Source organism: Canis aureus, chromosome 23, assembly GCF_053574225.1.
Source record: "Canis aureus isolate CA01 chromosome 23, VMU_Caureus_v.1.0, whole genome shotgun sequence".
Lineage (NCBI taxonomy): Eukaryota > Metazoa > Chordata > Mammalia > Carnivora > Canidae > Canis > Canis aureus.
The window spans coordinates 8,268,877-8,295,801 of record NC_135633.1 but is presented as its reverse complement, the minus strand read 5'-3'; the positions used below and the strand labels follow the sequence as shown (position 1 = coordinate 8,295,801).

The window sequence follows — 26,925 nt, the reverse complement described above, 5'->3', positions numbered from 1 at the left end:
CCAGTGCTCATCCCATCAAGTGCCCCCCTCAGTCACCCCCACCTCCCGCCCACATCCTTTTCCCTTTAAGGACTTTGCTTTCTGTATCTTGTTTAAGGGGGGGGCGGGGGGGGTCTTTATTCTCAGGATGAGAAAGCCCAGCCCTTCCGTTTTATCTCACAGGTGTCTGAACCCCATTTTAGACTATAGCCAAGGCCTCTGTGTACTTGAAAGATAAAGGGTGCACTTTACTGGTGCTGATGTCTGCATCTCAGAGAGGATTGTGTCCACTGGGCCTGGGACATACCTGGTAATTTTCATTCCCGGGGAGCTGGGACGACTCCAAAGGCTTCCTTGTACCCCTCCTACAGGCAAGACCGGGAGTCCCTTTTGCCACCAGAGGCCTGTGTGGGACCTGACTCCCTTCTGACTATGTTGCAATCGTTTATGGTGCTGACACTCCCATCAGACTGGCCAAATCTCGAAAACAGGCAGTCTTGCTCACCTCTAAATTCCCGATGTACAGCCTGGCCCTTCGAGACGCTCGGAAAATGTTTTCTCAAGTGAATGAATGAGGCACTAAGGCCCTGAGATCTTCTGGGAAATAGAACTCTCAGTAACATGGATGCAGACACAGGCCAGCTCAACAAGACAGGCTGGCACAGAAGCATCTAGATGCTTGCTTGTCCCTCCCTCTAGGCTGTATGCGTCATGACAACAAAGAGTCCACGTTTACTGCTGTTACCCTCATACCTAGAAGAGGGCTTAGAACCATATATGCCACCCCCCCGCCCGGGCATAATTATGGAATAAATGAATGAACTACAGATATATTTCCATCTGTCTTCTCTCTGAAGACACTAACTGGCTTGATTTTCTGGTTTTCTTCCCCTCCCAGGGAGGAGGAGGCTCATCTTCCTCCGCCCCCTCCCAACACAATGGTGTACTGCAGATGCATTTTGCAGATGTAAGCCTGAACCTCAATGTCAGGCAAGCCAGAAGTGCACTCCAGAGAGCAGGGCGAGCAGTCGGCCAGAAACACAGTGTGCGGATGGGCTGAGAGCAGGTGAGAACTTGGCCGCTGAACTGAAACCGTAGGGCAGAAGGTAGAGGCTACTGTGGTCTATTTTTCTTTTGATTTATTGCTTTTGTAAGAAGTGGCTCGTGTACCCAGAGAATTACGAAGGTAACCTAAAAATCCCTCTGAATCCTGCAATCCTGGGGGAACCACTGCTGACATTATGAGCAACCTTGCAAGAATTTCTGTATGCATGTGTCAGGTTACGTTCACCTACAAACGACAGACAACCAGAACGATGATGTAAGCATGATCACAGCTCATTTCTCTCCCACGTGGAAGTCTGCATAGGTGGTTCGGATTGGCAAGGATCTCCACGGTGCCAGTCACCCCGGCTCGTTGTCTTGTCACTCTATTGTATGTGGCCTCCAGCTCATGTTCCCAAGGACTGCATTTGCAATCTAAAAAAAAAAAAAAAATAGATTCCAAGAGAAAGGCCAAAGGAATACATATATTTCTGCTTATATCCCATTGGCCTGAACTAAGTTACGTAGCTGCAAGGGACATTGGGAAATGTAGTCCTTGTTCTGGCAGCCCTGTGCCCAGCTACAGATCCTATTACCATGAACAAAAGGGGAAACGGGTACCCAAGGGTATCTGACAGTCTCTGTCACAGGGTCTGGGTAATATTACATAACAGGACCACAGAGACAGCATAATATAGATTACAGGCTCTGGAGAGAGCCGTGGGTGGAAATCTGGCTTAGCCACTTACTCTTCAGTTTACTTGTCTGTAAACTTGGGGATTATAACAGAACAAACCTATTCCATAGGACTGTTGTGATGACTGATGAGCTAATATACGAAAAGGGCAGCAGGGCACCTGACAACTAGCTCTCAGTCAAGTGGCCTGTTAATCTTCTGCTTTTCTTCTTTAACACTCACCAAAACAGCATGAATAAGGTTCTAAATCACCATCTATAAACTTGCTTACCTTATCCTCTGAATGACACCATACGATTCCATTATATGGAGAGGAAATAATCTTTTTTAAAAAAATATTTTATTTATTTATTCATGAGAGACACACACAGAGAGAGAGGCAGGGACACAGGCAGAGGGAGAAGCAGGCTCCATGCAGGGAGCCCGATGTGGGACTCGATCCCGGGACCCCGGGATCACACCCTGAGTCAAAGGCAGATGCCCAACTGCTGAGCCATCCAGGGGTCCTGAGGGGAAATGATCTATTTAACTAGTCCCCTCTTCATCAGCATTTTAGGTTGTTTCTAATTTTTACCATTACCAATGAAACGTGTCGTATCAATTTTATTTTGTCCTTGCATGATTATCTCCTTAGGGTAAATTTCTAGGTGTGGGATAGCTGGATCAAGTTAATGTAATTTTTTAAATAAGAAATGACATATATTATTAACAGCTAGCTCCTGAGGACATGGGAGCTACAAGTTTTGAGTACCTACTAAGTGCTGAACCTTGTGCTAGTTGCTACAGAGGGTCCAGAAATAAGTAAGCCATGCCCTGCAATCGGGGAGGAAATGCAAAATTCGGATGCTGTGAGTATTGGTGACCTGGGGCTCAAGCCATTGTGGGAGTCTGGGAAGGTCTCCCTGAGGACTTGCTATGTCACATGGGACCTGAGGCCCAAATCATGTGTGGGTGTGGGGAAGGGGAGGATTGGAGCAGGAAAGCATATTCCGGGGCGGGGGGGAGGAAAACGGGTGTTGAACTGATAAGCTAATGGCTAAGAACATACACCCTGGAGCCAGAGTGTCTGAGTCCAAGGCATGGCTCTGCCTACTTACTACCTGCGAATGACTTCTTCATGCCTCAGTTGTCTCATCTTTACAATGGGCATGATAGTAATTATAGGGTTCTACTCGAGACTGAATAAGTTAGTGCACAGAAGTATTTAGAAGAGCTCCTGGCAGCTAGAAAGCACACCGTGTCAGCTAGTATTAGTGCTTTCATCTCCCTGCCCGTCCTTAGAAGTCAGCCCAAGACTGAGAGTTCAACAGTCAGCGTCAAGGCCACCCATTTGTTTTGTGAAAGGGTTTCCTCTTTCACTCTTCCAACATGTATTACGGAACCCCTCCTAGAGCGTATTTTGCCTAGGCTTCGAGAAACAAGTGGCTGGTGGTAAGAGGTATTTGAAATTAAAAATCTGGGCAGCCCAGGTGGCTCAGCAGTTTAAGCACCTGCCTGCGGCCCAGGGCGTGATCCTGGAGTCCCGGGATGGAGTCCCACATCGGGTTTCCTGCATGGAGCCTGCTTCTCCCTCTGCCTGTGTCTCTGCCTCTCTCTCTCCTCTCTCTGTGTCTCTCATAAATAAAATCTTTAAAAAAAATTAAAAATCTCCCACAAACAGAAGCTCATGTAGCTACGAAGCAGTCTGTGTTGTGCAGAGAAGCACAGGGTGCTCTGTGAGGGCTGATCGGGGGCCGTCCAGCGAGGACACTGTGAAGAAGCCAAGACCTAGGGGGCGGGAGGGGGGGGGGGTCCAGGGAGAGAGGAGACTGGCCGGCCGAGGGAGCAGCCTATGGAAGGACCCCGGAGGGCCTGTCTAGCACATCAGAGGGACCCAAAGCAGTGAGCTAAAGGGCGAAGTGAGCCAGGGCAGAGGTGCAGAGAGGCGCAGTGGGAGGCAGCCGCTGGGCCACAGGAGCTCTGCAGCCCCCAAACAAGGCCTGCCCTTGGACTCTCAGGGGGAGCGTGCAGTCTGAGTCCCATCCTGAACACCTGTGTAGCCTCTCCAGGGTCGTCATTTTTGCCAACGAAAGCTACCTTCCTTCCAGCCACTAGGTCCTCAAAACTTTCCTTGCACTTGCTCCCCCAAAATCCTGAAGCTTAGCTGGGAAGTCCTGCAGACCAGCACGTTTGAAGGAAAGAAACAACGTTTACTGAACACCTATTATGGACCAAGGACTGCTCCGAGCCTTTTAGCCATCTTACCTCATTCACTGCCTGACAGTATGCAAGAAGTATTGCCTTCTTTTGATAAATAAGCAAAGAGAGACTCAGACAGCAGAAGTAACTTGCCCCAAGTCACACAGCCTGTCAGGCAGTGGTCAGGTGTCGGAGGGCAAGGTGTGAACAATCACCCCCTATCGCCCAGACCATCGGGCAGGCGTGGGCTTGTTAGATCTCAGGAAACCACTTCGCTGTGCAGTTTCAGGCAGCAGCAGGCCGAAAATTACAGAAACCTCTTTTCAGCCAAGTGTAGAGTTCATTAAGCTGCAGGGAGCTCTTAATATCTTCAGCATTTCTCAGCAGCCCTATGCTCCATGAATAAAGGAAGGAACTAATACCCATCCCTAAAAAGGTGAATGAAAGCCTTTGCTATCTAAATACTGCAGATGAGCATCTCCCCCATTTGGCTGCAATTACCTCGGCTGGTCCCAAGTTACATCACTGCTAGTGAAATGATTAACAAAATAATGGTAATGATACCAACGGTAAATTAAATGGAAATAAAAGGAGCTCAGTGTACTATTCAATTTCCCACTTGGGGACCACTCCTAAGTTGTGTACTTCAGCTTCCCGCTGGGAATTTCCACATGTAAATAAATATGCCTGGTTGAAACTGCAAACTTAGACCTCTGTACGGGGCTAACACTGAGTCCTAACCCTGGGATTGCTTCTCCCTCCTGCCAGGGAGAGTTCCTGAGGCTAATGTCAGTGAAGATGGATTTCCCCCTCCCCCCAAAATGTTCCAGTGAATTATGTAAATAGAGACAAACACCTTATAGGACTGACCTCTGTCACAGAATTTGACAACCTCCTGCCCTACCAAACCAAGTGGAAAATTGGATTTAAAGAAAACGAATCAGGACTTCCACTGCAACCCAGATGCTTTGTGGTATCCGGGTTCTCACCACCACAAATCAACACAACCCCACCAAGAGAAATTACCAGCAGATGTGACAAGGAATGGGCATGGCAGTTGGGGTCCACTTCGTGTCATCAGCAGATACCTGTCTTGTCAAAGGCCCTTTTATTAGGGTTTCAGCCATAGTCATTGGGTTTTTTAATAGTTCACCCTACACGAAGATTGAGAACTCTCGATTTAAAATCCAGCTCTGCCTCTTATTAACCATGTGATTTCAGACATATTACTTCAAAAGCTTTCTGGGAACCATTTCATCATCTTTAAAATAAGGATAATAATAGTACCTATTTGACGATGTAGCTTTGAGAAGTGGAAAGGGAATGAATACACGTTGCAGTGCCTGACCCAGACTAATTGCTCAAGAAATGAAGTCTGTTCTTACTGCTATTAGATTCCAATTAAAGGTTGATTCCATTTCAGGATTAGTGTAAATTTTGTTTTAGATTCTGATTTTTAACATGGCTGGAGACTGTCTTAGGTCTTACAGTTATACAGATATCAGGCAATATAAAATTAAGTTGTTCTTTTAGGAATTACTTACCTAACACTTATTAACAATGTAATTTGGAGCAAATCCTACCTTCATGGGGTCTTAGCTTCCTTTTTTTCAACTGAAATTGGACAAAGACAGACAAAATTATGAGTCATAGAAGATAAAATTAAGGAGAGATGTGAAATTATAAGACTTAGAAAAAAACATAAGAGTAAACTTTCATGACCTTGGATGAGGCAATTATCTCTTTCATATGACAAAAAGTGTACAAGTGATAAAAGAGAAGATTCACAAGTTGGAGTATATCAGAGCTGAAAACTTTTGTGCTTCAAAGGGTACCATCAAGAAAGTGCAAAGACAACCCACAGAACGGTAGAAAATATTTGCAAATCATATATATTGGATAAGACTTGAATCCAGAACATATAAAAAAAATACAACTCAACCAAGAAGACAAACAAAACAATTTTAGAATAGGCAAAAAATTTGAATACACATTACTCCAAAGAAGACATGCAAATGGCCAATAAGCGTATGAGAAAACACCCAACATCACTGGCCAGCAGGGAAATACAAATGAAAACCACATGAGATAGTACTTCACACCTACCAGGATGACTGTGAAAAGGGCAGACAGTCACACGTGTTAGGGAAGAGGGGGAAAAGTTGGAACCCACACACGTTGCCAGCATAAAAATGTGGAAAGGTGCAGCCACTTTGGGAAAACAATCTGACGATTCCTGGAAGGAGAAACAGAGAGTTACTTAATGATCCAGGAGCTCCACTCCTGGTAGCCAAGAGAAATGAAAGCAGATGTCCACACGAAAACTTGTACAAAATATTCACAGCAGCATTATTCATAATAGCGCCGCAGTGGAAACAACCCAAAGGTCTATTAACTGATGATGAACCTTGAAATCATTAGGCTAAGTGAAAGAAGCCAGTCACAAAAGACTACATACTATTAACTCCATTTTTATAAAATGTTCAGCATAGGCCAATCTGTAGAGATAGACCTTTAGGCTGGAGGTGGGAAGGTTTGGGGGAAAGTAGGAAATGACTGATGGTAAGTACAGTTTCTTTGGGGGAGGGGTGATGAAAATGAATTTTTAAAAAAATTTTTTTTATTAACAAAGATTTATTTATTTTAGTGAGGGCAGAGGGGAGGGAGAGACAAACCCGAGCAAACTCCCGGCTGAGCAAGGAGCCCAACAAGGGCCTCAATCCCACTACCCTGAGATCAGGACCTGAGCCTAAGCCAAGAATTGGACCCTAACCCACTACAGCACTCAGGAGCACCGGTGATAAAAATGATTTAAAGTCAGATTATGGTGACAGTTGGTCAACTCTGCAAGTATACTAAAAACCACTGAATTTACATTTTAAAAATTAAATGGTCTGGACACGACCTTGCCCAATTTAACATTTTATAGAATAGAAGCAGATCTTGGAATGGAGCTGGGCCCTGCAAGGAAAAGAATCACCCTGTGGACGGCGACAAATCCAGCACCCCACTATAAAAATCAGCCAATTCACGGGTTAGCTGCTGCATAGGCGCCTAATAACCACTGACGTTTGATGGGAGCTCATCATGTATGCCTGGTGCTCTTGTAAGACTTTCCTGGAGTCTCACTTAATCCTCACAGCAGCCCTAGGAGGGTTCAGATGAGAAACTGAGGACCGGAGGGTTGCAAAGACAGGAAGTTGAGGGGTTAGAAGCAAACGCAAACGGCCTGATTCCAAGGCCCGTGGCCACACTTCTTTCCATCCTGCCCAGCTTCTTCTGTGCATCTACCTGGGTGCAGGCCACGTGTACGCTCCATCAGCAACCAGTGCACAACCAAGCTTAAAATAACCTTATCGTTTCTTGCTTTTCAAGCCGTGAATCTGCTTTCCTGCCTTCGCAGGCCCCCTGCGATCTGCTTGCAAGGCACAGGCTCCGGCCTCCCTCCCAGGGCTTCATCTGCGCCTCTTGTGCAAACCGGGCTGACGTGCTCCCTCAGGGTCCCTTGCTGACCACCTGCAGCGGAGCAGCTGCCCAGAGGGTGGCTGGGGCCCCAGACGCTGGGCGCTGGGAGGTGGGAGGTGGGAGGTGGGCTACAGAAGCCCCGAAGGAGCCAGGCGGCACAGGGCCCTGCCCACACCCCACACCCCCTCCAGCGTCAACGCCAGAGGATGCCTGGGAACTAGGGTCCTGTGGTGGGAGCCCCCCCTCCACCTGCTGCAGCCCCTCCCTGGCCTCCTCTCCCTTCTGGGCTTGAGGCCCCTCCACCTGCCCCAGCCCCTCTGGGGCCTCCTCTCCTGCCTCCACCTGCCCCAGCCCCTCTGGGGCCTCCTCTCCTGCCTCCACCTGCCCCAGCCCCTCCCGGGCCTCCTCTCCTGCCTCCACCTGCCGCAGCCCCTCCTGGGCCTCCTCTCCCTTCTGGGCTGGAGGCCGCCTCCACCCGCCGCAGCCTAGAACATCCACTTACTGCGTGCTTACACCCGAGAAAGCCGGGTGCGGCTCCGGAGCTTGCTGTAGGTAAAAGCAGGGTTGGTGCCCACCCTGGCACGAGCGGCCAGGCCCCATGTGGACAGCTGGGCCTCCACCGTGTGAGCGGCCCAGGAAGGCCACTCAGCCGTGTCTTAGGTGTGTGACCCAGTCTCCGAGGCCCAGGGGACCGCCGTGGGCACCAGAGGCTCCTTTGGAACGACTCTTCCTTTGCAGGTAACTAGCGCTTTTGCCAACCGGTTGTCAAGGTCTGTGTTTTAAAAACAAAGAACAAAACAAACCAACCAGCACCCAAACCCTAAAAATCCAGCGTTGTATGATGACCTCACCCGGGGTGACCAAACAGCCCCGAACACTGGGCCCCCTCCTCCTCTATATCCCGACTTCCTAGAGGGATCCGGGTGGGGGCAGGGTGTGAGCCCAACCTTGAGATTCCCTGTCTACAACCCATTTCCAGGTGGGTCCAGAGAGGGCCCCAGGGCCATGTTTGCGCCCCCTTCCTGCATGGCCTGATCTCCCAGAGTCATATTCACTTCTCTAATGAACGTGTCTTTAACTGGCGAGGCAGCGCTGAGCAGCCATGAAGAACATGACCGTGCGGAGCCAGGTCAAGATGCAAATCAACTGCCTCCAGTCCCGGCACCAAGGGGCAAGGAAGCACCGAGGAACCTAAGGTAGTGGAGATAATTTTACTTTCTGGGACTCCAGGGAGGTAAAGTAACACAGGCATGGACTTTGATAGAGCACTTGAAGTGGGTGGGGTGCTGGGACCTCCCAAACTCCCTAGCCCGAGTCACAACAGGTTAGTGCCTCCTTCTTACCTGGGGTAGTCCACAGGTTAATTGAAGAGGAGGCAAGCGAGGGCCAGAGCTGCTTAGGCAAGGAGCAAGGAACCTGAGGCCTGCTCTCCGGGTTCATCCCAGGCTTTCCCTGCCCAGGCTCAGTGTCTAAAGGCCTAAAGAATGTCTGATTGAAGAGACGTCTAGTTAGGAGGCTTCCGAAGTCCCCCAGACCTGGTTGGCTGGTGCAGCCTGTCCGTCCCTCCCTCCCGCCCCCACGTTATTCAGGCTACCTTTCTGCATCTGTAGAATGTGGGCCAGGACCTGCTGGGTCAGCCTGTGATTTAGTGACTCACTGTGAAACCCAGGCTGAGTAATAGAACCTGAAGCTCTCTTCTTGTTCATTTTCAGGATGGTTCTCTTGGGTTTGTTTATTCCTCGGTCTCTCCTGATTCTGGCCTGAAAGAGCTAAGCCACAGTCAGATGATCAAAACAACTGGTGCAAGACAATTGCTTTGATTTGCTGTTTGCTTCAGATCTGGATTACCAGCTGTAGCCTTTCTAATCAAGCCTCTCTGAGCACGGGATTTAAACATTCACAGGTACCAGGGCCCTTAAAGTCATCTGTTCTTCCCAATTTGTCCCATGACCCTGTTTCTCGAAAAAAATCTTTTGTATACCTTCTTTACTATCCTGAAATGAAACAGAAGTAATATAAGCAACCTGTATACATGATTTTTAAAAATCACCCTAATACCCTTATATTACATAGGAGAGAAATAGAGTAACGTATTAGGAATAACATATACTTTACTATGGACATGTTTGGGTACAACCCAACTAGGGACATAAGGAAGAAGTCAGAGCCTATACCTATGCACAAAATGATGTAGAGAATTCAAGGGATACGTCTGCAATAAGCTCCAAACGTACATGGATCCAGGAGTGTTGTATTGGTGACTCAGACACCACGAGTAGTGTCAGTTTTCCAAAATGAATTCTAGCATTCATGCTTCAGAGGTTCATTTTGCACCTGCCAAAATGAGTTCCAAAGGAATTTAAACAACTCTTGATCAAAGTAATAATAATAATAATAATAATAATAATAATAATAATATAACCCCACAAATTCTCCTTCCTAAGTATCTGTTCAAGAGAAATGGAAACACATGTCCATGCAAAGACTTCAGGAATGTTGACAGCAGCATTATTCGTAACAGCCAGAACAGGGAGCCATTCCAAATGTCTATCAACTAGTGATGGGCTGAAAAGAAAGACGTGGTACACTTTGGTGGAATACCACTCGGCACGGTAAGAAGCAAGCAAACTACCGACCCATTGCACAGTGCACCTGAACCTCAAAAAAAAAAAAAAAAAGTTATGCTAAGTAAAAAAAGGGAAACACAAAAGGCTACATGTTGTATGATTCTATTTATGTGAAAATTTTTTTTAAGATTTTATTTATTTATTCATGAGAGACACAGAGAGGGAGAGAGAGGCAGAGACACAGGCAGAGGGAGACGCAGGCTCCATGCAGGGAGCCCGATGTGGGACCTGATTCCGGGACTTCAGAATCACGCCCTGGGCCAAAGGCTGGCACTAAACCGCTGAGCCACCCAGGCATCCCCTATTTATGTGAAATTTCTAAAAAAAACAAATCTATTGAAACAGAAAGCAGATCAATAGTTGCCCGGGGGTGGAGCAGGAACTGACCACAAACAGATACAAGAGACAGAAATGTTCTGAATCTGCATCGTAGTGATGGTTGCCTGACTTACCCAGTTTACTAACATCACTGAATTGATTAAATACTTAACTGAATAGATAATGCTTTAAAAATGAGTGAATTTGATATAGCAAGTAAACCACAGTTCAATAGGACTATTTTTAGGATGTACCCTGCCCTTGATTTATATAGGAATTCCAGTTTTCAAAAATTCGATGTCTACCGGTTATGCCAAAAATGAGTTGTATTCGTATTTAAAACAGAGCCTGGTTCTAGCATCAGCTAATCATGGACAAGTTTTTCCTGTCTGTGAGTGTCCAGTAGGACATGGAACAGTTGTGAGGGACAGTTCACTGTGAGGGGCTGTCTGGTATATTTTAGGTCATCTGTCATTCCTGTCCTCTGCCCACTAAATTCCAGAAGCAGCCTCTAATCATCGTGACACTGAAAATGTCTCTGTAGAAGTCCAAATCACCCCCTAGGAAGTGGTTTCATCCCCACTGATAATTCCTGATGTAGTCCAACGTCACATGGGGAAACTGAGGCCAGGTGAGGGGCAAAGACTTGCCCCAGGGGCCCAGACAGGGCCCCAGACAGAGTTAGTGCTTAGCTGCACTTGACCCAGACGTTCTGAACCACACTTCAGAGTTCTCTGGCCTATATCAGACCTCATCACTCTTGGTCTTCTTTCTCTCCGGGCTGCTCCGTCCTCCTGGTACCTACCACGTAAACGGCTCAGCCTCATTCAGAGTTATAGAACAGAAGAGGCAGGCAGGGACCTAGAGATGGTCAGTATTATACGAGCACAGGAAATTCATCCTCCGGGAGCTCAAGCAACGGGGGCCGCTGGTTCTATGAATATCAAACGTGAAGCTCCAGGGAGGGTATGGGCCCGGGAATGTTGGACACGCTCCACGCAGGCCGCGGCTCCAACCTTCCCCCCCTTGGCAAACATCACAAATGGACTGTGGCATGCCTGCCTTTGGAGACTGGATGCCGGGCCCGCCTCTTTCTCAAGACTGTCATCGTTAGCTGCAACCTTCAGAAGAGACAAATAGTTACTGTCCTAGAGATGCCGGGTCCAGAGAAAGGAAGTGGGCCGGGTGCAGGCATGAGACAAAGAGCCACCACTAGCCCAGGAGGAGGAGAAGGCTTCTGGGCATGATAAACAAAGGAGCAGACCAAAATGAAAAGACCAGGCAAGGACACCGAAAACAACATTTCAGGCTTTGGTTTCAGACAGATGGGTCCTCAGAGAGCAGATGCTCAGTAACTGCTTGATGAATGACCACTGAGAGAAGAACAGGGACTGTCTGTCCTGGTTTTATAGCAACCTCTTGGTCAGAGCCCAAGTAGGTAGGCGTGTGCTGCTCCCCAAAGTGAGGCTCAAATCCAGAGGTCTCGGAAGCTGATCTCATAGCCTAGGCTCTCTGGAGGGTCCTTGTTTTATACCAGAGGAGATTCAAGCCGGACCCCAGGAGTTCTCCAGCGCAGACCGATGTGATCACAAGAAGAGGCTTCTCTTAGAGGGAACCAGAGAGGCCCATGCAATGCCTGAGATCTGGGGAAAGGCGTCTAGTGGCTGAGTGATGAGCGCCTTGGAGTCAGACATGGGTTGAGATCCCAGTGTTGCCAGTTATTAGCTTTGTGATCTTGAGCAGGCTGCTTAACTTCTCAGAAGTCATTTTTCTCATCTCTGCATGGGATCTAACTCAGCGTGTTGTGAGGATTAAACGAACGGACATTCATCTGGCTTGTAAATATTCATTTATCTCTCTGCCCTTTTGAAAGTAGCCATGGAATGTAGCTAGGACGGCCGGGATCCCAAGCTTCAGGGGTGGGTCACAACTGATCTCATCACTCGAGATAACCCCAGACCTGTTGCTACACTGACCAGTTCAGGGATGGCTTACCTAGGCTGTGCCAATCAACATGTGGTTTTCTCCTGGTTGGTTCAGTTGGGTTCAGTTAGTAACGTTTAGAAAAGTTGGGTAGGAGGAGGACTGACTCTGTTTCTCTCTATTTCTCCTCCTACATATGAATGGGGCGTTATATGGTCCCAGTTTCTGCCAGAAGCTATTTTGCATCCATGGATAAAATGTCATCTGCAGAAAGGCAACACATGGAGTAGGGCCTGTCATTACCCGGGTTTTACATACAAGTACGCCAAGGCTCAGGCAGGTTAGCTAGATTGTTCAACAGCTACAGCTACTGAGCGGTAGAGCTTAGTCACGGAGAAAGCAAGCCGGGCCCCTGATCAAACCCTACCTGACCCCGTATCATCTGTCCCTGGATTTTTAATGTGAAATCCGGATTGTTACTTAAACCATAAAGGTTTAGCACTTTTAAGTGCTCAATAAATGCCAGCAATCAGATCAAGAGGATCACTAATTAAAAACCAAAAGAGGGTTTGACATTTTCATCCCAAGGTATCGCACGATTTTCCCAATGGCATTTAGCTATTTCACAGATCTATCGAACAAATTAATTCAACAAATAACGATGGAGTTCCTACTGTGTGAGCAGCCTGATGCTAGGTGCGCAGTTACAGTGGTGGGCCAGACGGGTTAGGTCCTGCCAGAGGCACAGACGCACCGGCCTGGAAAGCCTCGCCCCATCGCCACCCCTCTGAGAAGTCTCCTTCTTGCTGAGCTCAAGGGGTGACCTGCATGCCCCCACGTCTGTGCATCCCTGAAAGGAAAACCTTGCACACACGTAGACGCTCTGCATGAAAGGCACGTGGCTTTCAGTGTGAAGTTGGCAGGATTCACTCTTCTTCCTGCCTCCACACACACTCCACCGTGGCCGGGTGTACCTTCCTGGCCTTCCTCTCCCCCTTCGCCTTCATCTGCTTTCAGGACTTCACCGGCAGCTCTCTACGATGCTTCCTGGCTGAGGCAGAGGCTCACGGTCCTCCTCGTGGGACCTCACCTCCATTCCCTGACCCTACCCCCTTCGCCCCTCTGGGTCTTCTGGCTTCAGGCCGTCACCTTGCCCTGCCTTCCAGGCTCTGCCCGCTTTTAGTTTACACTTACCTGCAATGTCCAGCCCACTGCTCTGTCTCAAGGGCTCTCTTTAAACCTGCTCATATCTCTACGTGCCCACCGGTGGCTTATAGGGGTTCTGAAGATAATTCCACTATGCCTGCATTCCTGACTTCTGTTGTAGCTCCTGGCCCCCGGCCTAGACTTGCCTCGTGCCTACATAAATTCCTACCTTTAACATAATGGGGACAGTGACTTGTCCTGACTCCAAAACCACATTGCAGACGAGAGGGAAAAAAAAGACACGCTGCATTGCCATCCCATTTCCCCCAGCTTTGCTTTTCCTTTTGTTATATATGCTGAAAGCAAACAAGTAACACATGTTTCAGGAGGAAAATTCACATTATAGCATTTGATAAAGTGGAAAGTGAAAGCCTCCCATCCGTCCTCCCTCAGGCCCTCTCCCCAGAGGCAGCCGTGCTGCCAGTTGGCTTTGTAGCTCTGACCCGAGGTAGTCGTGGGTTCTAGAGGCATTCAGGTCCCAGTAGCTGTAGGTGGTGCACAATCTAGCTAACCTGCCTGAGCCCCGGTATACGTGTATGCAAAACTCAGGAAATGACAGGTACTACTCTTAAAGTTGCCTGAGGTGAGGGTGGAGGGACTAAATATAAAAAAAAGACCGTACAGCACGTAGAAGACTGATCAGCATATGGTTAAATGCTTAATAAATGTAAATTATTATTTACCTCATTTTTAGTAACAGCCATATAGGGATGTCTTCTGTGACAAGCTCATGTGCTTTAGAGATGCACTGACCAGTTACTCCGGACTCGTGATCCAATACTGAGAATGGGCGTTTGAAGTTGGGGCCACTTAGAAAACTCAGGACCTCTGGCTTTGGTTTTCCTGTTTGCAATCCAGGGACGTTGTTCATCCCAGCTTCCAGGGGTCCACATGCTGGCTAGAAGATACTCTAAGAGACCGTTGTCTAGCAAAGGTCACTTCTGCATTCTTCTAGCCGTGTTCTCAAACCACGCACCCTTTCCTTTCCCCCACGAGCCATGACCTGGGCAGCCAGCACCTTGGTGGCTACCTCTGCCCTGAGCTGCGCTTACTAGCCGTTAGCATTAGAAGACTTTCTCCCTGTTCTTTAGCATGCGAGGCTCGCAGCGCCCTTGCTCCCTAGCAGGTTAGAGCAATCAAAGTATGTTTGCATCGTTCTCTTTTCCGGAAAAAAAGAAAGGAATGAAGCAACAGACCAGATGGATCTAAATTGAACACCCTTTTCTCGGCACTTAATTTCCTTCACACCGAGCACCAAAGTCGTTTGGCGGCCTTCTGGGAATACTTCCCCAGCAACGCCTGGAGTTGTCACCATTTGACCGCCGTAAACCGTGTAGAGCCTCATGGGGCTCAGCTCCCCACGCAGCACCAAGGAGCACGATCAGAAACTACCGTTTACCCTGGGAAAGCGTCCCGTAAGTGGCACCGACCAGTCTTCCCCAGTACCACCAGGCCCCAAGCAGCGCTGACGGCCGTGCTCAGCAGAAGATCAGGGGAGACGGAGGCCGACCCAAGGCAGCCCCTCAGAATCCAGTGCCCCACCGTCCCCAGTTGGGACGTCCACCCTCTGCTGTCGCTCGTTCGCGGTGCCACCTGGCCGTCTCCAGGGCAAAGGCAGAGAAACAGGAGGTGGGATTCATAGTCGCTCTTTCTTCTTCACTACCCGCATCCGCTCAGCTGGCTGGCCAAGTCTACCCAATGGCGGGTCTCATATCCGTCCCAACCTACTTTCTAGTTCAACAAAATGTATGGGAACACTTGGGGGCTTTGTCCACACTCAGCTGAAAGAACAAATCCTAACAATTTTATTTATTTATTTATTTATTTATTTATTTATTTATTTATTTATTTATATTTTTAAAGATTTTATTTATTTATTCATGAGAGATAGAGAGGCAGAGACACAGGCAGAGGGAGAAGCAGGCTCCATGTGGGGAGCCTGATGCAGGACTCGATCCTGGGTCTCCAGGATCACGCCCTGGGCCAAAGGCAGATGCTCAACCGCCCAGGGATCCCCCAATCTTCCTTTTTAATTATGTGACCTCCAGCAAGTCCCTTGACCTCACTGAGTCTTGGTTGTCTCATCTGTTAAAGGGGGAAACAGTGCCTAATGCAGGGTGTTATTGTACAGATTGAATGAGGCTGGCATCCACTAGGTGCTCAGGAAATAGCCGGTGGAGGATGAAGGAGAAGTGAAAGGACACTTGCGGTTAAAAGGAATGGAATTGATGTGTATGTTTACTTTTTCTTCTTTCCCAAACCATATTAAAATGGAGATAACAAGGTAAGTATAAGTGTAAACTTACAGGGACACGCAGAGCAAAGGCAGCATAACCTTGATCTGTGATCCCTAAATGCACAGGAAACAAAAAAGAAGCCTTCAGTGTATGTAACCCCTTCGCTACCAGTTAGTACTTGCAAAACGAACCACTCCAAAAATGATGGCTCAGAACCAAAATCATTTTATTTGTTCACAGTTGTGTGGAGCCGGTGGTCTGGGCTGGGCTGAGAACGCACTCCTGCAGGTGTTAACTGGGTTCGCTCCTGTGCAGTCGGGTTGGCTGTGGCTGCGGCTGGGCCCCGCTGGCTGGTCTGGCTTCTCCCTCCCCGTGGTCTTTCTCTCTGCAGGAGGCTGGCTTTTGCGTCTTCACCCGGGGGTCTCCGAGTTCCTAGCAGCCATAGGATATAATTCCGTGCACACGCTTCTGCTTTGACCCGCACTTGCTAGCATCCCATTGGCCAGTCACAGATTCAGTGTGGGAGGGGACTAGAGAGTCAGGGCACCTTGAGTCATGGGGGACCTTCGTGCACCCTTATTGCACAGCTTCTGAAGCACATGCAGCATCTCCCTCAGCTAAGACGATCTGTGGGACAGACCCAGGTCGCTCTCGATGGAGATGCTCTCCAGTGGTCCTGACAGAGTCAGGGGTAGATCGAAAGAGATAAAAGCAGGTGGGCAAGTGAGGTCAGCTTAGCAGACCAGACACAACGGGAACCAAAGGCTCACGTGGGGGACACCAAGAAGGAAACTGGTTCATGCTGCGGATCCCCAGAGAGTCAGAAATTGAAGGCACCACGTACATCTGAAATCCAGAGCACAGGCGGGGCTGTAGAAGAATGAGCTGGAAGCCGGTGTAAGAGGCGCTGTCCTGCTCCCCTGCATCTTTGGCCCTGCCCGCACAATCCAGTGAGTACCTGTCCATAGCCCAGAGTTCAGATGTACCCGGGGCAAGGTGGAACCAGGGGGATTCCTGTCTTGGGATACCAAGCACTGCTGAGGGTGGGGGCACCATACTAAAAACAGGGGGGTTACTCAGTTAACAGTAAAATAACAATAATAATAACATTAGAAGGTGCCACAGTGATTAACAGAAACTCCGGAGAGAGAACAAAAATGAGTGCAGGAATTCTCAAAGACTTCAATACATATCAATAAAGTTTCACAGTTTAAGGAAATGAGTTCTGAAATTGAAAAAGCCCACTGAGCACTTTGCAGAATTAATTTAAAGAGGAAAAAAAAAAAACAGAACTAAGGGAATTCACTGTGAATTGCTCAGCGGTTGAGCATCTGCCCTCAGCTCAGGGTGTGATCCCGGGTACTAGGATCGAGCCCCACATTGGGCTCCCTGCATGGAGCCTGCTTCTCCCTCTGCCTGTGTCTCTGCCTCTGTCTCTGTGTCTCTCACGAATAAATAAATAAAATCTTTAAAAAAAGAGAAAAATCCCAACGGCTTCCACAGAGAAAAGATCAAACAAACAATCAACAACGAAAACAGGACACACAAAGGTTCAGAAATCCACATGGCATCAGACTTATTGGCCACCGTAGGTGCTAGAAGATAATGGACAAGTGCTTTCAAAATCCTGAGGGGAAATGATTTTCATACTAGAATGCCATACCCAGCCAAAGTATAATTTTAGTGATAAGCTAATGATATCTTAGACATTCGAGACCTAAAGAAATTTGCCTTTACATGCATCCTTTCTTAGGAGGTTACAATAAATAAGGAAGACCTAGAAATCAGAAAACAGGACCTGCCCATTATTAGCCTGTTGTCTCTTATCTCAGAACTATAAACCCACACTTGTAATAAATATTCCGTTTCGTGGTGCTGGACTGAGACTCTGAAAATCCCTTCCACCTCAGCCAACTGGCTCCCTGTTACTTTGTGCTGATGGGGAAGGGGTTGGCCAGAGGGGGATGGGAGGGCTGGAGAAAGAGGAAGGGACTTGCTCCTTCCTGTTGGCTTCCTGTCTGCAGTTCCTGGATCACACTGACCACTTCTTCACCCTGGTACAAACATCATTTTCTTGAAGCAACAGGTGAAGCCGGTTTGCAGTTTTCCCAACACTTGCAGGATCTACTGTTGTTCTAGAAGTACCAGCACCTGCCGAGCCACTGCCTTCACGCCTTCCTGCACATGCAGTTAAAGTCACTGCTATGGTTTCTGAAACCCAGTGGCAGTGGGAGGAGACCCCAGCACAATGGCTATGCATCGGACTGGCAGGCTGCTTGAATGGACAGACCCAATTGGTCACCTTCCTATATCTATACTCTTTGCAGACTGACTCCTAGAACCTTTCACTGAAACATGGAATCTACTCTACACCTTGATTCTGGACTGCCATTGTGACTTGCTTGGCTGGCAAAATGTGATGGAAGTCACGGAGGAACCAGTTCCAACTACCAACCCGCAGGATTGTGAGCTGAATTAAGTGATTGTTGTTTCCAAACACTACATTTTAGAGCGATTCATTGTGCAGAAATAGCTAACTGATGCACAGGCTTAGAGAGGAACCAGTTCGCATTTGGAGCAAGAGGACTGAAGGCTCACCAACAGATATATATTCAAGAAACAAAATGATATCATTAGATAAGCTAATGTGCTTGATTATGTCGAAAGAATATTTACATTTCTGGAGAAAAGTTAAATAATGATTTACTTTTAGATTCATAGAAAGCTAGGCAATTTATAATAAAAAAATTGTACAAGAATGACAATGCATCATAATATTTGACAGGCCTCCTCTGTGAATATTCATATAACCATAATAAAGCAAACACTGAATATTGTTTTAACCTTAAATTATAATATAATGATATTGAGGTGTGTGTGTGTGTGTGTGTGTGTGTGTGACTCATGGGCACACATGTGATGGAAGGTGAAGAGGAGAATCAGGGAGAAATCTAAATCCTATATTCCATAATTAGAAGTCAAGAAATAGCAGAATGGGGACGCCGCCTGGGTGGCTCAGTGGTTGAGCGTCTGCCTTCGACTCAGGGCCTGATCCCAGAGTTCTGGGATCGAGTCCCACGTCGGGCTCCCTGTGTGGAGCCTGCTTCTCCCTTTGCCTGTGTCTCTGCCTCTCTCTCTGTGTCTCATGAATAAATAAAATCTTTTAAAAAAAATTGTTTAAAAAAAAAGAAATAGCAGAATGACTATGTTGGAAGCATAGAGATAGATTTCAGAAGAAACAACTAAATTAAGTAGACACCTCTAAGGAGTAGCGATATTAGTGGGAGAAGTTGGGACTCTTATTCTAAGTCTTGTGGAGTGATTTGGTATGAGTGTGTGTGTGTGTGTGTAATAAAATTCAAATTTACTTAAACGAACGGCCTTTGTGGATTTCCTTCTGTAGCAATTGCCAACTCACTATTGTGAACTTGATTCCCAAGGCTTGGTTTCAGCAGTTGTCTTTTCGTCGCAGTGTTCTTACTAGCTGAAATGCAGATAATATTCTTCAAAGTCCTCGTGTGTCCTCAGGCCCTTGCCCCCAAATCCAACCACTGTCTTTGGTTCTCCCTCCCAGTTGTGGCGGCCCACCTCTCTCCACCACCGTGTGCATGCCAGGTGCTCAGGACATCTTCCCAACTGGTTTCCCTGACTCTCATCTTTCTTGTTTCCTTCAAATATTCTTCGCTCAGCTGCCAGAAATGATCTTTTTTTTTTTCTTTTTTTAGAAATGATCTTTCTAAACAAGTCATCTCAGGTCATGGCCCTGTCTAAAATTCTTTATTGATTCTCTTCATCTACGGGACAAAGTATATAATCACCAAAATGGCATGCATGGGCCTTCATGGTCTGGGCTCTCACCTTTCCAGCCTCACCTCTTGCCATCTGTCAAGCTTGTCTCCAGCCCCACTGAGCCTCTTCTCACCCCTTGTTATTGTCATGTTCTGGTTTTCTGCTTAGTTTTTGCACACGGGATTCCCTCTGGCAGGCCCTGTGGGTTACCAACTCAAAATTCACTCTTCTTTTCTTTTTATCTACAGATTCCCAGAAATTCCCTTGGTCTCAGGGGAGGCAGGCCCGAGTCTTATTCCGGAGGTGGGCATATAAGCCAGTTCTGGCTACGGATCATCGAGAAAGGTTTACTTCCTGATAAGAGGAAGGTATGCAAGCAGAAACCTCTCAACCCCATGCTCCCCTCTCTTCCTTCCCTGGAGATGGGCTAGTGACCTGGATCTGCTGTAGAGCAATGGGAGGAAGAAGAGGGGTCCCTCCTGGAACTCAGACTTCCTATAGCCTCAGCACCAATGCTAGAAACACCACCAGATGTTTTACTGTAGAAAAAGGACTCCTTTCTTCTTTATGCCACTGTTGACTGGACGTCACTTGAAGCTGAAAGTATTTTTATTGGATATACCTACACTTCCCAGGCTCAATCCTGCTCATTAAAGAGCTCTGTCCCTGACCCTGTGCACCTGGAGCTTCTTGAATTATTATTGTTATTTTTTTAAAGATTTATTTATTTATTTATGATAGAGAGGCAGAGACACAGGAGGAGGGAGAAGCAGGCTCCATGCCGGGAGCCCGACATGGGACTCGATCCCTGGACTCCAGGATCACGCCCTGGGCCAAAGGCAGGCACTAAACCGCTGAGCCACCCAGGGATCCCCAGCTTCTTGAATTAGAGCATAATGGCTGAAAGCACCGGTTCTGAAGCCGGACTGCCCAGGTCCATCACCCAGCTCTACTGCCTACTAGTTGGTAGCCTTGGACAAGTTATTTATCCTCTCTGTGCCTCAGTTTCCTCATCTAATAAATGGGGATAAGGAATTATTGACTTTATCTAATTATCACAGGCAGTAAATGAGTTAATATATGTATTTCGTACCTGGCTCCTCATAATCATTTAATATTTGCTGTTATTAACACAAGTTTCATCATACTCAATCACAATAGCCTAATAATCCTCTTCCCTGATAGGTTGTAAAGTTAATGAAGGCAGGGGGTGCATCTGTCTTGTTTATTATATTCTCAGGGTTACTTTACTGCCCAATAAATATTTACTGAATAAGTAAACATAGACCATGTAAACAGTATACAGAAGGTAAACCAAGCCAGACATTAACCCAAACGGAAAGGCTTTGTCCACCTGAAGTCAGTGAAAGGAGTTATAAATTCACAGCTTTGTGAGTTCTAGAAGGCTACTGCAGGAAAAATTTCCCATCGTTGCTTCAAAAGACAAAACACCCATGTGCTCATCAGACCTCCAGTGAGCAAGTTTCATTCCATCAAGAAAAAAAAAACACTAGATCAGCCAAAAGGTCAGCTCAACAGCCAGTGGTGAGCCAGTTGCCTGTAAGCAATTGCCTTGTCCTTGTCCACATTTGGCCTTCTGAAGACGGAGACTGTACCAAAGATAGGCTGTGGGAAATAACAATAAATCAAGGCACAACAATTCCAGATAATTGTTCCTCCAGTATCTTTCTTGGTTTGTTTTGATTTATCAGGCTTTTCCTTGTCATTCATACCAGAAGCAGAGGAACTCCCACTGTCTGGGCTTTCGACTCATCCTTACCCCTCACTTGAGCTGGAATGTCATGACACAATTGTCCTTTACTGTGTGTGTGTGTGTGTGTGTGTGTGTGTGTGTGAAAATAGGGAAGAAAAGTCTAGCATGAGCATCGTTGCAATACAAGTACTCACTATTTTCTGGTTAGTATGGAGTTTTTTCCCCTCATGTCTGCTGACAGGTAAGACAGGGGAAAATACTCCCTGGGCCTTCAGAAAGCTTTCACCATTGATCCTCATGATAATTGACTTTCTTATCTCTTTCTTTTCCTTTCACTTTGAGCAATTATGGCATCTTCCTTTGCAAAAGCTCAGTAATTGGAAAACTGGTTTATGAATCTGGTAACCTTTTCCTCCCTAAAGGTTTTTCTCCCCATCACACAGAAAGCTAAGGGAAAGAGAAGAGAAAGGAAAAAATGTATGTATTTTGTGAGCTGTAGAAGGATGAAAATTAAATTTATTTAATATTCCCCTTGTTACTTTTCAGGAACTACTTAAAGAGGGGCACAAGATCCTTTGGATAACAACAAGGCTGAAGCTACATGAGGCACTTTCTTTTAAAAATATATATATTTTTTGGGGCAGCCCCGGTGGCGTAGTGGTTTAGCGCCGCCTGCAGCCCAGGGCATGATCCTGGAGACCCGGGATCGAGTCCCACGTCAAGCTCCCTGCGTGGAGCCTGCTTCTCCCTCTGCCTGTGTCTCTGCCTCTCTTTCTCTCCCTCTCTCTCTGCATCTCTATGAATAAATAAATAAAATCTTCAAAAAATTAAAAAAAATAAATATTTTTTTTGTTATTTGAGTAAGCTCTAGGTCCAAAGTGGGTCTTGAACTTATGACCCCAAGATCAAGAGTTGCATGCTCTACCAACTGAGCCAGCCAAGCGCCCCCTTTTAAAAATACATTTTAAAAAGATCTGTAGCCTCTGCATTGATCAGTCTTTAAACCACCTTCACCAGATGGGATTAGCTCCAGAGACCACCCCATAACAAAGAGAAATAACAACAAAAATAATATTAGCAGCAGCTCACATGCATCAAGGACTATGCTAAGCACTTTATATATATTGCTTCATTCACTCCCCAAAAATCCATGAGACAGGTTCTATTATTATCTCATTTCCTAAAAAGGAAACTAGAGCATAGAGAGGTTAAAAATCACTTGCCTGGGGTCATGGAGCTAGTAGTAGAGGAGCTAAGACCCCCAAACTAGATCTGACTTGAAAGCCCACATTCTCAACCAACGTGGGAACTTATATAATATGTGTTACCAGTATGGGACAGTTATCTAGACCCTTTGTAAAACTGCCTTCAGTTCTCTCAGAGCTTCTCCCCTCCAAGGGCTCAAGATTTAAGAAGCCTTTTTTTTTTTTAATCAAAAAGATAACTACAAACAAAGAGTGGAGGCAGGAGGTGCAAGGTACAGCTGGCCCATGTACTTTGCTTGCTCCAGAAGTATTTTTAGGGGCACCTGGTTGGCCCAGTTGGTTGAGTCCAACTCCTAATTTCAGCTCAGGTCATGATCTCAGGGTCCATGGGTTCCAGCCTCGTGTCAGGCTCCCCACTCTGTGGGGAGTCTGCTTAAGATTCTCTCTCTCCAGGCAGCCCGGGTGGCTCAGCGGTTTAGCGATGCCTTCAGCCCAGGGTGTGATCCCGGGGTCCCGGGATGGAGTCCCACGTCGGGCTCCCTGCGTGGAGCCTGCTTCTCCCTCTGCCTGTGACTTTGCCTCTCTCTCTGTGTGTGTGTCTCTCATGAATGAGTAAATAAAAATAAAAAAGAAAAGAAAAAAAAGATTCTCCCTTTCTCTCTAAGCCCTCCCCCATGCACATGCATGCTGTCTCTCAAATAAATGAATGAATAAATAAATAAATAAATATTTTAAAAAGAGAAGTTTTTTAAAAAAGATTTTATTAATTTATTCATGAGAGACACAGAGAGAGAGGCAGAGACACAGGCAGAGGGAGAAGCAGGGCCCCTGCAGGGAACCCGACATGGGACTCCATCCCGGGACCCTGGGATCACGCCCCGGGCTGAAGGCAGGCGCTCCACCGCTGAGCTACCCAGGCATGCCAAAAAGAGAAGTACTTTTAAAGACAATGGTATTTTTAATTTGCAACAGCAAAAGTCCCCATAGCTTTCTAGGACCCTTCATAAACCCAGAGAACCTCTGTAGACGGAGTCCCCGCAGTCAGCCTGAGAGAACATCACCCCGCTCAGCCTCTCACCAGCTATATGATCTTGTGCAGGTGCTTACCTCAGTGTGCCTCCTTTTTTGCTCATCTGGAAAGTGAACATAATAATTGCACGTGCCTCAACTCATGGGCCCGCAGGGCAGGGCCTCCAGCCACGGAGGATTGTTCCCAGCCCTTGAAACCTATTGGAATTTTCACTGATGAGTTTTGAAATTTGGCAAGGTTGGCCTCTGTCTTCCTTCCATCTTCTCCCTTTAGGAATGGGAATGTCTGTAACTGCCTGCCCCACCATCGTATTTGGGAAATAAATAACTTGCTTTCGGTTTTCCAAGTTCACAGATGGAGAAAAATTTTGCTTTAGGATAATGGATCATACAGAGTCTCACCCATACTTGGTGTAGTAGACAATTTAAATGATGAGATTGGGGACTTCTGACCAGATGATATTTAGATGAGATTTTGGATTTGAGTGGATGGTTTAATGGGTTGAAATTTGGGGAAATGCTGCGGTGGCGTGACTTTATGATGCACGTGAGACAGACATGAGTCTTTGGGGGCCAGAGGGCAGATAACAGCAGGCTGAAAAATGCTCCCCTCCAAACAAGATAGCCATGTCATAATTCCTGGAACCTATGAATGTTATCCTATATGGAGGAAAAATGTCTTTGCGGATGTGATAAGGTTAGAATTTTGAGATGGTGAGATTATCCTGGGTTATCCTAAGATTGTCCTCTCAGTAGGCAGATGCCAGCTTTACACAAACAACCAAAACCATACTTGGAAGTAGGCAGTTTATTTGAAGGCAGTGCATGTAGTAGAAGAAGCACAGGCTGTAGATTGATACCAATCTGCCTTGACACCTGGGTTCTGTGTTACCTCATGGAACACACTCAACCTCCGAGACTGTTCTTGGCCCGAAAATACCACCCACCTTAAGGCTAGGGATGTGAAGTACCACACTCAGTGTCCAGATCCTAGCAGGCGTGTAAAGGCCTCATCATGAGTGGGGTCCAGCTAATGAGGGGGAGCCAGCTTACCAGCAGTACAGGATACTAGTGTAGGGCTGGTGACTCACGCTCTACCCTCAATCTGATACCCATGCTGCTTGCCTCTTACAAGTGACCTTGGCAGGCCAGCCTGACAGAAAATGGCCTTTTAGGAAAATGGCCCACGGGTCTCCCAATCAACCAGAGTGGCAGGTCATCCCATAGTCTGGTGCACGGACATGGCCTCAATTTGACAGACGACTCTTGTGCCCACCTGGGGCAGACCTGGTTTCACATATGGAATGTGCACTGTGTTAGTTAGGGTAAAAGTATTGTTTCCATAACAAAGAAATCCCAAAGGACAGCAGCTTAAACTAGATAAATTTATTTGTGTTTTATGGCAGAGCCAAGGCATGGTAGGCAGCCCAGCCACTCTTAACATGTGGCTCTTACTTGTAGGTCCAAGGTAGTGATTGCAGCTCTCGTCATCTCTCAGCCAACAGGAAGGGGGAGTATATACTTAAGATTTTTAAGGCAAAATCCTGAGGGCAACCCTGGGGTTTGCTCATACCCCATTGGCCAGAACTTAGTGACAAGGGCTCACTGAGCTGTAAGGAAGATATAGATATGTCATCTTCAACTGGACTGCTGTGTGCCCAGCTAAACTCAATTACTATGGATAATTGTAAAATAGTGGGGGATATAGCCAGCAGATTGCCACGTCTGGCTCATGGGATCCTTTTCTCATTCTAGGTCTATCAGTGGTCCTGTCTTTGGTAAGTGACCTTCTCGATCATAGCTCCTCTTCAAGAAACACCGTTGTCCTGCAACATGCACACATGCATGGACACCTGTGTGATTCAGAACAGATCTATGGGCCTCAGGCCCATGAGCGTGAAATAATAGAGATTCAAGATCTGCATGGTATTTTGCAGTTTACTTAGCTCTCACCGTTCTATTATCTTATTTGATCTTCACCTCAGCTTTGAGAGTTGGGCAAGATTTATTTACATTCATCTCCACTTGACAAATGTGAAAGGTTTTCCAAGTGCTATGGAAACTTGCCCAGCTCAAGTGCAGAATGCCCACAAGGTCTGGGGATTAACACCCTCGGGAACAATCCTCAGCCAGGAAAGGATGAGAGTCTGTGACAAATCACCTCATACCTTCCTTGTCTCCTGGGGGAGGAATCTGACATGTGTTCCACATGGTGCCTCAGAGGGACTCCAGGGGGCCTAAACTACAGTCACCTATAGTGGTAACTCACTTATTAGCACTCTCTTTACTGACTCATGTCCCATCCCTGTCTCACTTTCCTTGCTCCCTCAGCTGGGACCCCCTCCCACATAATCTGCCTACATCAAAGGCCTTGTCTCAGGGCTTGGCCTTTTATAGTCCTTCCCAAACTAAGGTAGAGATGTAGCTATCTCTTTCCCCTTGGATGATAGTCTATGAACATGGGTACATAGAACTCTGGGTGAGTCTGAAAACATGTGACAGATGAACTAATAGGGTCCAAAACTCAGAGAGGGGACCCTGATGCTATAGGCAGCCTGGGATCCAGCCCACCTTGAAGTCAGCTCCATTTTGACCTTCACATAACCATGACTTGGTACCTTGAGCTTCAGATAGTTTTGAGTTGGTTTTTGTCCCTTGCAAACAAAAGAGTCATGGTGGGATAATGTTTATTTTCTTCTTTCTGCTTATATTTTTCTATAATGCAATACAAAAACATCTTAATGCCCCAAATGATAGAATAAATTTCTAAAGGAAAAAAAAAAAACTATTGGAAATGTCTTTGAGAGTGTCACCTTGAATAACCCATGTGAGGGCACAAGCCACCTTTTTCTCTTAGTATCAGTGAAACCAGGCCTTCATGAAACAATGGAATCACTGAACCATGAGTTGTCGTAGGCAATCACACTCCCCAAATGCTCCCACAGTGGTGAATGACAGAGGGTCTTTCCTTTGTCAGCTCCACCAATCACCCGGACTCTTAGAATGGTTTGGATGTAGCTTCTCATTTGGCCCCAAAGCTGAGCCCAAGTTAATGACTTGGAAAAACATGCCATCATCCATATAATCTGTAAAAACCAGAGAGAGCCCTGAATCAGGCATTTCCACTGCAGAGGAAGCGTTCACAAATCCTGCACATTTTAATAATGTTTGCATTATTTCTCACAACTGTTTAATTAAATCCTGTATAAACAGATGGGCTTACGTCTTCGGTCCTAATAGTTGTAAAATTTGGATATTGTGCATGCTGACAGTTACAAATATTTGTAGTTACTGAGTAATATTCTTTCCACTTAAAAAATATGCTACAGAGAGAGCTGATTTAATCTTTATGGAAACATACTATGGCTTTTTTTTTCCCACGGCTTTCTTATAGCCAGAGGTATACACAGATTGGTGGGCCTCACTGGGAAGACTAATTGAAACAAAACACAGAGCCCAGTCACCCACTGCTCAGAGCTTAGGTACATCTTTTTTCTTTTCTTTTTTTTTCCCC

At 46.7% G+C, this 26,925-nt stretch overlaps 3 long non-coding RNA genes across 5 annotated transcripts; 1 reads left to right on the top strand and 2 right to left on the bottom strand.

Annotated features, from left to right (window-relative positions):
- Positions 1-44: 44 nt before the first annotated feature.
- On the bottom strand, positions 45-13,572 carry LOC144294536 (uncharacterized). Its single transcript, XR_013361897.1, has 4 exons — positions 13,426-13,572; positions 6,005-6,134; positions 5,443-5,512; positions 45-1,458 (listed from the first exon to the last, which is right to left on the bottom strand). It is a non-coding gene; the product is annotated as an uncharacterized LOC144294536 (long non-coding RNA).
- On the top strand, positions 866-21,962 carry LOC144294534 (uncharacterized). Of its 3 annotated transcripts, none has more exons than XR_013361894.1 (4): positions 866-1,045; positions 8,343-8,559; positions 9,076-9,266; positions 19,712-21,716. It is a non-coding gene; the product is annotated as an uncharacterized LOC144294534 (long non-coding RNA). The 3 variants fall into 3 exon arrangements; XR_013361895.1 differs by lacking the exon at positions 866-1,045 and adding an exon at positions 21,724-21,962 and having other exon boundaries at positions 3,484-8,559; positions 19,712-19,831; XR_013361893.1 differs by lacking the exon at positions 866-1,045 and having other exon boundaries at positions 3,486-8,559.
- On the bottom strand, positions 15,879-18,005 carry LOC144294535 (uncharacterized). Its single transcript, XR_013361896.1, has 2 exons — positions 17,717-18,005; positions 15,879-16,520 (listed from the first exon to the last, which is right to left on the bottom strand). It is a non-coding gene; the product is annotated as an uncharacterized LOC144294535 (long non-coding RNA).
- Positions 21,963-26,925: the final 4,963 nt, after the last annotated feature.